General features: G+C 40.0%; 1 pseudogene; it reads left to right on the plus strand.

Moving 5' to 3' along the window:
- The window catches only part of LOC135511080 (ryanodine receptor 2-like), a 93,351-nt pseudogene that overhangs the window by 50,699 nt on the left and 27,195 nt on the right, over window positions 1–15,457 (plus strand).

Genomic DNA, 15,457 nt, shown 5'->3' on the forward strand with positions numbered 1-15,457 from the left:
AGGTATCACTTCTGTAGTGAATAAGACTTCAAAGTTCATACCATTCGCAACCAAAGCTCACGCTGATGTTGGCTTCATTCTGTAGTTATTATCAGAACCATTCTGACATCGGACCGTCGTCCTCACGTCCTCGGAACAGGAGGTTATATTGTTGTCAAGTGCTTATATAGGAATGGAGAGGAGGGCGTGTTTGAAAAGTTTTATAGCCCATGTCCCTTCACAGGGGCTGGCCACTGATTGAGCAGAGCCCTATCTTATGAAAACCCAAATCTCACATTTTAGAAGCTAAAATCACATTTCATCCCATCACATAATTTCATATTCAAACATTTTTATATTTAACAACAATTCCATGTGAATCCGATAACTCTGATGTGTAGACTTTCCACTGTAGAGTTTGTCATCTTATCATTGATGAGAATGTCTCAGATGACAACCGAACTGACATCATATTCATTAAGTACCACCGCATATGTTCCATTGGTTGGATTACCAGAACATAGTTCATTTCCCCCCACCTTCTGATGTTCCCAGAATCTCTATGTTAACCAAGGGTTTTGCAAATGTAACCTCAGTAGGGTAGAGAGAGGAAAAAGGGGGAAAGAGGTATTTATGACTGTCATAAACCTTCCCCCTAGACCAACGTCATGACAACAGTGTTAATTTAGACACATTCAGGCCTAATTTCCCAGTTGTTTCATCTAGACATTCCTTCCACTCATGTCATGATTGTATCAATCAGTTCTCTCATTCTAAAGCACTAATTGTCAGTCTCTCTGAATACAAGCATCTGCTGAATGACTAAATTAATTAGACTAAATTAATCCTTCCTTTCAGTTTTCTCTCAGCCAATCATCTGCCAGGCCCACCCACAGTTGCTGAGGAGCCACTTCCTGCCTCTGATGGAGAAACTGAAGAAGAGGGCAGAATCGGTGCTTCAGGAGGAGGAGCAGATAAAGGCTGAGGGGAGGGCCGATGCGTCTGAGGCGGAGCTACAGATTCAGGAGAAATTCATTGTGCTGGTGCGAGACCTCTACGCCTTTTACCCTGTCCTCATCCCATTTGTGGACTACAATAGGTAAGGCATCCTGCCCAGGGGATGGGGATATGGGAGGTAAAATTATAATGTTCACTGATCATTATTTAATACATAACAAACCAGTAATATACCAGTCATATATCAACAGTCAAGGTTATATTTTGACAACATGGAAAGTGGTGTTTTCTTATAAAAATGTTTATCTGAGATTCTGACAATATTATACTGAACAAAAATATAAACACAACATGCAACAATTTCAAAGATTTTACTGAGTTACAGTTCATGTAAGGAAATCAGTCAGTTAAAATAAATGAATTATGCCCTAATATATGGATTTCACATGACTGGAATACAGATATGCATCTACTGGTCACAGATACCTTAAAAAACAGGTAGGGGTATAGATCAGAAAACCAGTCAGTATGTGGTGTGACCACTATTTGCCACATCCTCTTCAATGGCTGTGCAAAGTTACAGGAACTCGAACACGCCGTCGTACACTTTGATCCAGAGCATCCCAAACATGCTCAATGGGTGACATGTCTGGTGAGTATGCAGGCCATGGAAGAACTGGGATATTTTCAGATTCCAGGAATTGTGTACAAATCCTTGTGATATGGGGCTGTGAATTATGCTGAAACATGAGGTGATGGCGGCGGATGAATGGCACAACAATGGGCCTCAGGATCGCGCCACAGTATCTCTGTGCATTCAAATTGCCATTGATAAAATGCAATTGTGTTTGTTGTCCGTAGCTTATGCCTGCACATACCATAACTCTAACGCCACCATGAGGTACTCTGTTCACATCGACTTATGGTATAGAAATTAACATTAGATTCTCCGGCAACAGCTCTGGTGGACATTCCTGCATTCAGCATGCCAGTTGCACGCTCCCTCAAAACTTGAGACATATGTGGCATTATGCTGTGTGACAAAGCTTCACATTTTAGAGTGTCATTTTATTGTCCCCGGCACAAGTTGCACTTGTGTAATGATTTATGCTGTTTAATCAGCTTCTTGATATGCTACACTTGTCAGGTGGATGGATTACCTTGGCAAATAAGAAATGCTCACTAACAGGGATGTAAACAAATTTGTTTACAAAACTTGAGAGAAATAAGCTTTTTGTGCATACGGAAAATTTCTCTGATCTTTTATTTCAGCTCATGAAACATGGGACCAACACTTTACATGTTGTGTTTTTTGTTCAGTGTAGAATGTGTTAATGCATTTTGTTTACAGCTCTCACATATTGTTGTTTCAGAGCAAGTTGGCTACGGGAACCGAACCATGAGGCTGAGAAGATGTTCGGCATGGTGGCAGAGATCTTCATATTCTGGGCCAAGTCTCACGTGTGTGAAATAACAAAGATTTGGATGTTGCCTCGCATCTTAATGATGTTCTCACTTGTAACCTGTCTGATTTGCTATTGCAGAACTTCAAATGGGAGGAACAGAACTATGTGGTCCAGAATGAGATCAACAACATGGCTTTCTTGGTCAATAATAACAATCACAGAATGTCCAAGGTGAGAACCTTACAGATTTGTTTCTTAACTACCACAAACAGCACTGGGTGTCCATTATGTGTGCTTTGTGGTTGCGTAAAACATATGAATAAATCATTTACATTCTAACCATGCAAAGTGAATGATTGAAGTATAAGTCAACTATGTATTTCTATTCATGGTTTTTAATGAGCAGGTGTCAGACCAGGAGAGGAGGAAGATGAAGCGGAAAGGGGATCGCTACTCCACACAAACCTCTCTCATCGTAGCCTCCCTGAAGAGATTGCTTCCTGTGGGACTGAGTGTGTGTTCCCCAGCAGAACGCAGCCTTATCACACTGGCCAAGAGCCGCTTCACTCAGGTATGGAATTTGGTATTTTATTAGGATCCCCAATAGCTGTTGCAAAAGCAGCAGCTACTCTTCCTGGGGTCCACACAAAACATAATACAGAATGACATAATACAGGACATCAATAGACAAGAACCCCTCAAAGACAGAACTGCATTAAAAAAATGTAAAAGGCACACGTAGCCTACATATCAATCCTTTGTTTAATGCCAGTGACAGGTCATTGGTAAAAATAGAAAAAAGAGCTGCCCTGTGCTACACCACACTTTATATGTTTGACATTAGAGAAGCTTCTATTAAAGAAAACCCTTTGTTCTATTAGATAGATAGCACTGAATCCACGATATGGCAGAGGTTGAAAAGCCATAACACATATGTTTTTTTTTCAACAGCATGTTATGGTCAATAATAACCTGTTGTTGAAAAAACGTATGTGTTATGGCTTTTCAACCTCTGCCGTATTGTGGATTCAGAGCTATGTGGAGTACTAAACACACACCATCTTTCACTGCACAGTGAACTACAATTATTTATTTATTTTGTTTCACCTTTATTTATACAGGTAAGTCAGTTAAGAACAAATTCCTATTTACAATGATGACCTGTCAGGGACCGAGTGCAGCACGTAAATGACATGTCTATACCTGGTACTGCTCAAAGATGTTTTGTCACTGTATGTCATGTAACTGCAATGTGCAAACCCCATGTTTTGTGTCTCCAATCTGCTATCGTTAATAATGACAGCTCACTGCTTTTCACAGAAGGACACAGAAGACGAGATTCGAGAGAGCATTCATAATGGCCTGCTATGTCTTCAGAGCAAAGTAATTGCAGTCATAGTACCTCTGATTTAAACCCCAATAGTTTTCCTTGTCGTACTCATAGCACACAGGAACCATAGGTCCAAACTATGTATTAACTTGCCCGCATCTTATGTAGCTATTACAACAATGCTTATTTTGCCACTTCAATTATCATATGACATAAATGAACTGAATACATCCATGTATAAAACACACATGATCAGCTCCAGTAATCTAACCCCACTAACTAGAACTGCCAATGATGTCTTTTGAGCATCATGTGAATTGAAAATTGTAATATCTCTGCCATTTTTCAAGTCATGCCCCCCTGTCCTTGACTTTTCCTAAACAGTCTATTTAACACACTGATGTTGTCCTGCGGGGGGCAGCGGATGGGGCCTTCCTGGGGCATACATTAACACTTCATTATAATTACATTTATAAAACATTTTTGCAGTGGAGCTGTTAAATGCATATATGGGAAACACTGAATGTGTATGTGCCAAGTCCCAGGGACGCTTGTGCTAACAGTCTGCTCTCTGTGTTGTACCAGCGGGAGGCCCCAGGGGCTCGGTGGCAGGATGTCCTGTTCAGGGACTTCCCAGGCCCCAAACGGGACACCTCGGACCCTCTGAGGACAGTAGAAAGGGTCCTGGACATTGCTTGTGTGCTTTACCACCTGGACCAGGTGGGCTTAGCGAATGCTGCTCTCTTACCCTATGATATGCTAATAGTAGAGCTTTTAGTAAAGCCTTGAATCACAGAAGTTAGCTACTCTCTGGCTCCCAAAGCTATTTAGACTTGGCTAAATACCTTTTAAAAAGTAGCTAAAAATGCAATTTGATTGTTATCTGAACATTTGCCTTTGTCTATAGGTAGAGCATCCCCAGAGGAAGAAGGCAGTGTGGCACAAGGTGTTATCCAAACAGAGGAAGAGAGCTGTGGTGGCCTGCCTTAGAATGGCTCCTCTCTACAACCTACCCAGGTATCGTAGAAACCTCAGCTAGTGGATGAGTGGTGTCAGATTTAATAGAAAAGACATGGGCACAGTTTAATTTACCAATAGACCACAGTAAACAGTGGTTCATTTGGTAAGTACAGTGAGAATATGAAATGGCAGAGCAGGATATTGAAGTGTGTTGGTGATTGGGATGCACTGTAAAACCCAGAGATGACCCACTGGGCACAAACGGTTGGAATCAGCATTGTTTCAGCGTAATTTGTCAATGTATTGTGACGTGGAAACTATGCGTAAAATGCATTTGATTTGAAAAAAGTAATCAACCCTCAACTGTTGTTTTGATGATGAAATTTCAACCACAAGATTGTCATCCTGGTAACCAAATTTCAATATAGACAAACCCTTTAGAAAATATGTCAGATCTTCAATGTTATATCCACTATCAGAAAACATTTTTTGGGCTGGACAGTACACCTACTGGATAATATATTTTACAGCTACCTTTTGTTCCCCCGTCCAGGGTTTTAACCAAGTCCAGTTTAGCTATGATGTTTGTCACTGGCTATTACCAATGTGCTATCGCGAGAATGATTGTAAAGAGATCTCCACTTAAAAACTAAATAGATTCATTGTTGTTATCAAAGTCATTCCAAAGAGTAGATTTAGCAGAGACAATCAAATGTGACCAGACTTTATCACTCAAATATCATCAATGATGCTATTTATGCCTACAGTATATAGCATCTGCAAAGTAATCAACAGCTATTGTTTCAATTCAACCCATAATTCAACTAAAAATAGACAATATAATATGCCTAGTGTTTCAAGCTCTGGTTGATTTCAAATGGAATGATATTTTGTGATATTGAATTGTGTTTGGTTGTCAACGCAACCAAATATCAACATTTGAAGTAGATGTACAGTATATTCTGCTTGGATAGTTCCATCTGTGCCACTGACTTAGACTGGCTTTAAATTCAGTTTGTCTGCAAATTAATAATTGATATGTTGGATTCACATCTCCATCTCAACCAGAAATCTAAACTAAACAATAGGACTAAATCAAACATAATTTAAAATGTGTTTAAGGTTTGATTTGATTTAGTCCTATTCTTGATGTGATTCCAGCATATCAATTATTACAAGTAATATTCAATTGTAATGATGAAAAGTGATATTGAATTGTGTTTGGTTGACAATGCAACCAAATATCAACATTAAAAGAGATGTACAGTGAGGAGAACAAGTATTTGATACACTGCCGATTTTGCAGGTTTTCCTACAAAGCATGTAGAGGTCTGTCATTTTTATCATAGGTACACTTCAACTGTGAGAGACTGAATCTAAAACAAAAACCCAGAAAATCACATTGTATGATTTTTAAGTAATTAATTTGCATTTTATTGCATGTTTATTGCAAGTATTTGATCACCTACCAACCAGTAAGAATTCCGGCTAGGGAAAGACATTTGGGTGACAACTAAACCAAAAATCTGACGTTGTTTTCCACTGGAATTTTGTTGTGCTTTAAGATGGTTGATAGCATAGTGATAACACATTATAAATTCAACAACATTTTGGCTGTCTTCTTGAGTGGGTGAATATAGGTTGTAATCTCATTGATCAACCAAATATTACCCAATTATCCATGTTGAAATGGCGTGGTGTTCTCAGTGGGAAGTCCATATAATCATACCCCTGTCAGGCAGGTTATATGAACACAGCAATGTTAGCATAGTAAAAGGCTTGTGGGTTTGTACAGTGATATAACTTCTAGATTTACATACAAGATTAACATATAAACTAGCAGCCCCAAGACAATTCTCTACCATCTGTCCAATGTAAAAGGAGCCTGAGTTAGATTAAATAAGAAGCCTTGAACTCATGATTCTAATCACAACTCATTCCTATACACTATTCCTTCCTGTGTCTCGATTCTCCCTCTCTCCCCTGCTTCACTTACCTCCTCTATAGGCACCGGGCTGTCAACCTCTTTCTACAGGGCTATGACAAGTCCTGGATATATGCTGAGGATCACTCCTTTGAAGAAAAGTTGGTTGACGATTTGGCTGTAAGTGTCAGTGTGAGCATTCTCAACCGGCAACAGTGTGAAAGTTTAATTCAACTCATTACTTCATCTTTGTACGACTCTTTCACGAGGTCCTATTATAGCTATCCATTCATTCATGTTATCAGTTTTCTGGTGTTTCATTACTACTTAATTCATTGTTTGAATGGACACATTTGCCATTGAGTTTTACCTAGTGATTATTTGTGAGGGCTCTATTATTTGGGTTGTCACCCTTACGTAAAAAAACACGTGATTTTCAACATCTGAAATCATACAGTTTTTCTGTGAGGGCATTGTTACTCTGGGTTCAATTAGAACTTTGTTTCTCTCCATGGAAGTAGGATTGGGGGAAATAACATGGCAAAGCTCAATTCCCAGACACTTCCGGCACTCAGTGGGCTTAACAACTAAATAGAGTGCTAAAAAGGGTGCTAACCCTATCAGTCCCAAAACCACTGCAAAAATCTGCTATTCATTTATCTGACTTTCATTTATCTGCATGTCCAGCCCTTATATTTAGCCTCACAATAAAGTGTTTTACCATTTTATTTTCAGGACAACCAGAGCACAAAACAATTTGACATTAACAGTTGCATTCATAAGTTTAAAGGTCCACCAAAGCAAAAAGCTAATAAAAAATGAATTTATATTAATGCTGTAAGTACAGACATGGTTTACTCAGTGGGAAATTAATATCCAACTAGTCAGAGATAACTGTTTGGCGTTTGTGATAGCAACTACAGTGCCTTCAGAAAGTATTCATACCCCTTGACTTATTCCACATTTTGATGTGTTACAGCCAGAATTCAAATTGGATTAAATAAAACATTCTCACACACAATACCCCATATTGACAAAATGGTTATTGTTCTGCTGAAAGGTGAATTTGTATCCCAGTGTCTGTTGGAAAGCAGACTTAACCAGGTAATCTAGGATTTATTCCATTTATTTTTATCCATATAAACTCCCTAGGCCTTACTGATGACAAGCATACCCATAACATGATTCACCATGCTAGAAAATATGAAGAGTGGTACTGTACTCAGTGAGGTGTTGTGTTGGATTTGTCCCAAACACAATGCTTTGTATTCAGTATATAAAGTTAATTTCTTTCCCACAATTCTGTAACCATTTAAAGTCATTGGCCTCATGGTGAAATCCCTAAGTTTCCTTCCTCTCTGGCAACTGAGTTAGGAAGGACGCCTCTATCTTTGTAGTGACTGGGTGTATTGACACACCATCCAAAGTGTAATTAATAACTTCATGCTCAAAGAGATATTCAATGTCAGTTTTTTTACCCATCTACCAATAGATTCCCTTCTTTGCGAGGCATTGGAAAAACTCCCTGGTCTTTGTGGTTGAATCTGTGTTTGAAATGCACTGCTCAACTGAGGGGCCTTACAGATAATTGTATGTGTGGCGTACAGAAATTAGGCAGTCATTCAAAAATCATGTTATACACTATTGCTCAGAGTGAGTCCATGCAACTTATTATATGACTTGTTAAACTCATTTTACTCCTTCACTTATTTAGGCTTGCCATAACAAAGGGGATGAATACTTATTGACTCAAGACATTTCAGCTATTAATTTTTTATTAATTTATAAACATTTCTAAAAACATAATTTCACTTTGACATTATGGGGTATTGTGTGTAGTTGTCCAAAATCACAATTTAATACATTTTAAATTCAGGCTCTAATACAATAAAATGTGCAATTAGTCAAGTGGTCTGAATACTTTCTGAAGGCACTGTATGTGAGCTTATTACAGTATTATAGACACTATGTCCTGGGATTTCCTTTTATCTTCTATGCAGAGGAACCCCTTACCTTCTAACTCTTGTGTAGCTTGTGCCATAGAGCAAAACATACATGTGCATGTTTTTGAGAGTCTCAGCTTTTCAAAGCTAAAGTAGCTTTTAATAGTTTGTAGCTCAAACCATTTGGACTCTACAGACGTTTTTGTCAAGGGATCATCCCTTGTCTCACGAACACCGCTCTACGTTCCCGTCAATCACACACACTAATGATTGTTACCAATGTATACAGAATCTGGTACAACCCAGAAGTCTGTATCTCAAGCACACTATGTACAAAAGCGGATAGAAGTCCTAAATCATGCCAGCGTTACGGTGGAACTCATTGGCTTAAGGGATGGGTGACTGAATTGATGTATATGACATTGGGTCTGAGGGGGGGGGGGTCAGGCATGGGCGCCTATACTGTAGCTAGACGGTCAGTGTGACGCACATGTACAGAGTGGGTGTTGAGCCAAAAGGCTCCTTAACAGCTTCTACCTCAAAGCCATGAGACTGCTGAACAATTAATCAAATGGCCACCCGGACTATTTGCATTGACACCCTCCCCTTTGTTTTTACACTGCTGTTTATTATCTACGCATAGCCACTTTACTGCTACCTACATGTACAAATTACCTCGACAAACCTGTACCCCCCGCACATTGACTCGGTACCCCCTGAATATAGCCTCATTATTGATATTTTAGTGTTACTTATTTATTTTATAATTTTTTACTTTAGTTTATTTAGTAAATATTTTCTTAACTCTATTTTCTTAAAACTGCATTGTTGGTTAAGGGCTTGTAAGTAAGCATTTCACAGTAAGGTCTACACCTGTTGTATTCGGCGCATGTGACAAATAAAATTATATTTGATTAGTGGTGTGTTTACGTTGCAGAGAGCTGGAAAGCAGGAGTGTTCTGAGAGAGAGGAGGAAGGGGATGGAGAGGACGATGACAAACAGATTGATCCGCTCCTGCAGCTCATCACACTGTTCAGTCGGAGTGCTCTGACCGAGAGGAGGTGTGTGTGTGTGTGTGTGTGTGTGTGTGTGTGTGTGTGTGTGTGTGTGTGTGTGTGTGTGTGTGTGTGTGTGTGTGTGTGTGTGTGTGTGTGTGTGTGTGTGTGTGTGTGTGTGTGTGTGTGTGTGTGTACTCCAGTGTTATTCCTGTATTAAGGATGATCAGAGGTAAAACATCAGAATATTGGGCCTCCCAAGTGGGGCAGCAGTCTAAGTGAATGAAGCATCACTACAGACACGGGTTCGATCCCAGGCTGTGTCACAACTGGCCGTGACTGGGAGTCCCATAGGGCGGCGCACAATTGGCCCAGTGTCGTCCGTGTTAGGGGAGATTTTTGCTGGGGGGGCTTTACTTGGCTCATCAAGCTCTAGCGACTCCTTGTTGCGGGCCAGGCACCTGAGGGTGTGTTTCCTCCGACACATTGGTGCGGCTGGCTTCTGGGTTAAGCAAGCTGGTATTAAGAAGCTCGGTTTTGTGTGTCATGTTTCGGAGGACGCATGACTTGACCTTCGCCTCTCCTGAGCCCGTTGGAGAGTTGCAGCGATGAGGAAAGATCTTAATTGGATCGCAATTGGATATCACAAAATTGGGGAGAAAAAGGGAGTAAATAAAAAACAAACATCAGATTATTAAACTTCCTAATTTTATTGAATTAGAAACATTTGCCTTATCCATTTTTTATTCGAAGCAATATAGTTTAGTTTTATCGGCTGTGCAATGAGTCATTATCTTTTCCTATCCTCAGTTGCAAAGGAAAGTTAATTGAAATGTTTATTCAAATTCTAAAGCAATTAGCCTTGCCTGCGCTGACATTTCTCTGCCACTTCCCATGTCCACAGTAAGCTTGGCGATGACAGTCTTTACATGTCCTATGCTGCCATAATGGCAAAGGTAAGACAGAGAATACAGTAGCAGTGTGTATTTCTATACTTGGGAATGTTCTTATTCATCACTGTTCATCTGAGATTCTCAACTTCTGCTCAATCCATCTTTCTGGCCAATCAAATCTCCCCAGAGTTGCTGTGGTGAAGAGGATGAGGAGGTGAAAAGCTTTGAAGTAAGTGACTCAATTCCGCCTTTCAATACAATCTCATGATGGAAATACAATCTCATTATGGAAAGATAGACACTTGTAAAATAAATACACTACAGAGGAAGATAAGGTGAAAAGCTTTGAAGTAAGTGACTCATTTCTCTCCTGTGTAGTATGTTTTTTTATATTTCATTAATTTTGATCATTTTAATCATGAGATTGTATTGGTTTATTAATGAGTTGATAATTCGTTTATTGAGTGGTCTGTTGCTTTGTTTGCAAATTGATTATTCAGTCCAATATTGATTAACTGACTGACATCAGATTGATTTGATTATTTTGTTGATGGATCTATGGATTATCAGGAGAAGGAGATGGAGAAACAGAAGTTATTGTATCAGCAGGCCAGGCTGCATGACCGTGGAGCTGCTCAGATGGTCCTCCAGACTATCAGTGCTAGTAAAGGTAACCAGAGTACCAACTGTTTTTGAATGTGGCTTTGTAGATATCACTAAAGTATTCAAAGTTACCTACAATCCAAAATACAGTAATGTTTAAAGATTGAAAGTCAATTGAAAAATGGCTTGTGATTGTTGCAATTTGTGGCATTGAGTTGATGTAATTATTTATTTCACAAAGGTGACATGGGGTCCATGGTGGCCTCCACTCTGAAGCTTGGTATTTCTATTCTGAATGGAGGAAATACCACTGTTCAGCAGGTACGGTTAGTCTTTGATAACATAATTAGTTACCGATTTTAGCTACAGATCAGGACACTTTGTTCTGAATGCTGGTTCAGGTAAACACTGCTCAGGTTAAGAATAAACTATATTTGTTACTGTTCCACACTTTCTCCAAGCATTTTTTTTCACTCTATATAAATGTAGGATCTTAATTTGAGCCAGTTTGCAACAGCAGGAAAATAATCCTGCAGCAATAAGAAATGTGAATTATTATGTGGATTATAATGAATGGCCATTTTTCTAGGGGTTGATACATTTTTCGTAAGGGAAAATCTAGTCTGAAATTTCTCAATGGAAATTACAAACTTCAGAAACCCAAATACACTACAAGTTTTACATTTCCAGCATTGCAGGACAGTTATCCTGCAACAGGGTGATCAAATTAAGATCCTGCATCTGTACTGCAAGTTACATGGCTGTTACATACAACATCATGATGATATTCTCAACAAGAGGAATATCCTTTTCTCTTAGTCATGCAATATTGTCTCATCCTATATTCAGCTAATTGTTTGATGTTTTGTTTCACAGAAAATGTTGGATTACCTGAAAGAGAAGAGGGATGTGGGTTTCTTCCAGAGTGTGGCAGGACTCATGCAGTCTTGTAGGTGGGTACATATGGGGCCGGCTCCAGGCATAAGTGACCTAAGCTGATGAAGTCTAAAGTTTACACACAGTTAGGTTGGAGTCATTAAAACTAATTTTTCAACCACTCCACAAATTTCTTGTCAACAAACTATAGTTTTGGCAAGTCGGTTAGGACATCTACTTTGTGCATGACACAAATACTTTTTCCAACAATTGTTTACAGACAGATTATTTCACTTATAATTCACTGTATCACAGTTCCAGTGGGTCAGAAGTTTACATGCACTAAGTTGGCTGTGCCTTTAAACAGCTTGGAAAATTCCAGGAAATTATGTCATGGCTTTAGAAGCTTTAGGCTGATTGACATCATTTGAGGTGTACCTGTGGATGTATTTCAAGGCCTACCTTCAAACTCAGTGCCTCTTTGCTTGACATAATGGGAAAATCAAAAGAAATCAGCCAAGACATCAGAAAAAAATGGTAAATGGTTCATCCTTGGGAGCAATTTCCAAACTCCTGAAGGTACCACGTTCATCTGTACAAACAAGAGTATGCAAGTATAAACACCATGGGACCACGAAGCCATCATACTGTCCAGGAAGGAGACGCGTTCTGTCTCCTAGAGATGAACGTACTTTGGTGCGAAAAGTGCAAATCAAGAACAACAGCAAAGGACCTCGTAAGATGCTGGAGGAAACGGGTACAAAAGTATCTATATCCACAGTAAAACGAGTCCTATATCGACATAGCCTGAAAGGCCGCTCAGCAAGGAAGAAGCCACTGCTCCAAAACCACCATAAAAAAGCCAGGCTACGGTTTGCAACTGCACATGGGGACAAAGATCGTACTTTTTGGAAAACCTTCCCCTGGTCTGATGAAACAAAAATAGAACTGTTTGGCCATAATGACCATTGTTATGTTTGAAGGAAAAAGGGGGAGGCTTGAAAGCCAAAGAACACCATTCCAACCGTGAAGCACGGGGGTGGCAGCATCATGTTGTGGTGGTGCTTTGCTGCAGGAGGGACCGGTGCACTTCACAATACAGATGGCATCATGAGATTGGGAAATGATGTGGATATATTGAAGCAACATCTCAAGACATCAGTCAGGAAGCTTGATCGCAAATGGGTCTTCCAAATGGACAATGACCCCAAGCATACTTCCAAAGTTGTGGCAAAATGGCTTAAGGACAACAAATTCAAGGTTTTGGAATGGCCATCACAAAGCCCTGACCTCAATCCTATAGAAAATTTGTGTGCAGAACTGAAAATGTGTGTGCGAGCAAGGAGGCCTGACTCAGTTACACCAGCTCTGTCAGGAGGAATGAGTCAGAATTCACCCAACTTATTGTGGGAAGCTTGTGGAAGGCTACCTGAAACATTTGACCCAAGTTAAACAATTCAAAGGCAATGCTACCAAATACTAATTGAGTGTATGTAAACTTCTGACCCACTGGGAATGTGGTGAATGACAAAAAAGCTGAAATAAATCATTCTCTCCTATTATTCTGACATTTCACATTCTTAAAATCAAGTGGTGATCCTAACTGACCTAAGACAAGGAATTTTTACTAGGATTAAATGTCAGGAATTGTGAAAACTGCGTTTAAATGTATTTGGCTAAGGTGTATGTAAACTTCCGACTTCAACTGTATATACTACTGGTCAAAAGTTTTAGAACGCCTACTCATTCAAGAGTTTTTGTTGTTTTTACTATTTTCTATGTTGTAGAATAATAGTGAAGACATCAAAACTATGAAATAACACATGGAATAATGTAGTAACCAAAAAAGTGTTAAACAAATAAAACATATATTTTATATTTTATATTCTTCAAATAGCCACCCTTTGCCTTGATGAAAGCTTTGTACACTCTTGGCATTCTGTCATCCAGCTTCATGAGGTAGGCACCTGGAATGCATTTCAATTAACAGGCTTGCTTTCTTAAAAGTTAATTTGTGACATTTCTTTACTTCTTGATGCGTTTGAGCCAATCAGTTGTATTGTGACAAGTCTATATTATGGTAAGAACAGCTCAAATATGCAAAGAGAAACGACAGTCCATCATTACTTTAAGACATGAAGGTCAGTCAATACGGAACATTTCAAGAGCTTTGAATGTTTCTTCAAGTTCAGTCACAAAAACCATCAAGCACAATAATGATTTTGGCTCTCATGAGGACCGCCACAGGAATGGAAGACCCAGAGTTACCTCTGCTGCAGAGTATAAGTTCATTAGAGTTACCAGCCTCAGAAATTGCAGCCCAAAGAAATGCTTCACAGTGTTCAAGTAACAGACACATCTCAACATCCTCTGTTGAGAGGAGAGCCTTCATGACGGAATTGCTGCAAAGAAACCAATACTAAAGGACACCAATAAGAGGAAGAGACTTGCTTGGGCCAAGAAACACGAGCAATGCACATTAATCAAATCAAATTTTATTTGTCACATGCGTTGAATACAGTGAAATGCTTACTTGCAAGCCCTTTACCAACAATGCAGTTTTAAGAAAATACAAAACAAATTGTGAGATAAGAATAACAAATAATTAAAGAGCAGCAGTAAATAACAATAGCGGGGCTATATACAGGGGGTACCGGTACATAGTCAATGTCAATGTGCGGTGGCACCAGTGTCGAGGTAATTGAGGTTATATGTACATGTAGGTAGAGTTATTAAAGTGACTGTGCATAGATATTAACAGAGAGTAGCAGCAGCGGGGGGGGGGGGGGGGCAGGCAATGCAAATAGTCTGGGCAGCCATTTGATTAGATGTTCAGGAGTCTTGTGGCTGGAGGGTAGAAGTTGTCTAGAAGCTTTTTGGACCTAGACTTGGCGCGCCGGTACCGCTTGCCGTGTGATAGCAGAGAGAACAGTCTATGACTAGGGTGGCTGGAGTCTTATACAATATTTAGGGCCTTCCTCTGACACCGCCTGGTATAGAGGTCCTGGATGGCAGGAAGCTTGGCCCAGGTGATGTAGTGGGCCCTCTGTACCCTCTACCCTCTGTAGTGCCTTGCGGTCAGAGGCTAAGCATTTGCCATACCAGACAGTGATGTAACCCGTCAGGGTGCTCTCGATGGTGCAGCTGTAAAACCTTTTGAGGATCTGAGGACCCATGCCAAATATTTTCAGTCTCCTGAGGGGGAATAGGTTTTGTCGTGCCCTCTTCATTATTGTCATGGTGTGCTTGGACCATGTTAGTTTGTTGGGGATGTGGACGCCAAAGAACTTGAAGCTCTCAACCTGCTCCACTACAGCCCCATCGATGAGAATGGGAGCGTGCTCGGCCCTCCTTTTCCTGTAGTCCACAATCATCTCCTTTGTCTTGATCACGTTGAGGGAGAGGTTGTTGTTCTTGCACTACACGGTCAGGTCTCTGACTTCCTCCCTATAGGCTGTCTCATTGTCGGTGATCAGGCCTACCGCTGTTGTGTCATCGGCAAACCTAATGATGGTATTGGAGTCCTGCCTGGACATGCAGTCATGAGTGAACAAGGAGGACAGGAGGGGACTGAGCACGCACCCCTGAGG

The sequence above is a fragment of the Oncorhynchus masou genome, chromosome 23 (assembly GCF_036934945.1).
Source record: "Oncorhynchus masou masou isolate Uvic2021 chromosome 23, UVic_Omas_1.1, whole genome shotgun sequence".
In the NCBI taxonomy this organism is placed as follows: Eukaryota; Metazoa; Chordata; class Actinopteri; order Salmoniformes; family Salmonidae; genus Oncorhynchus; species Oncorhynchus masou.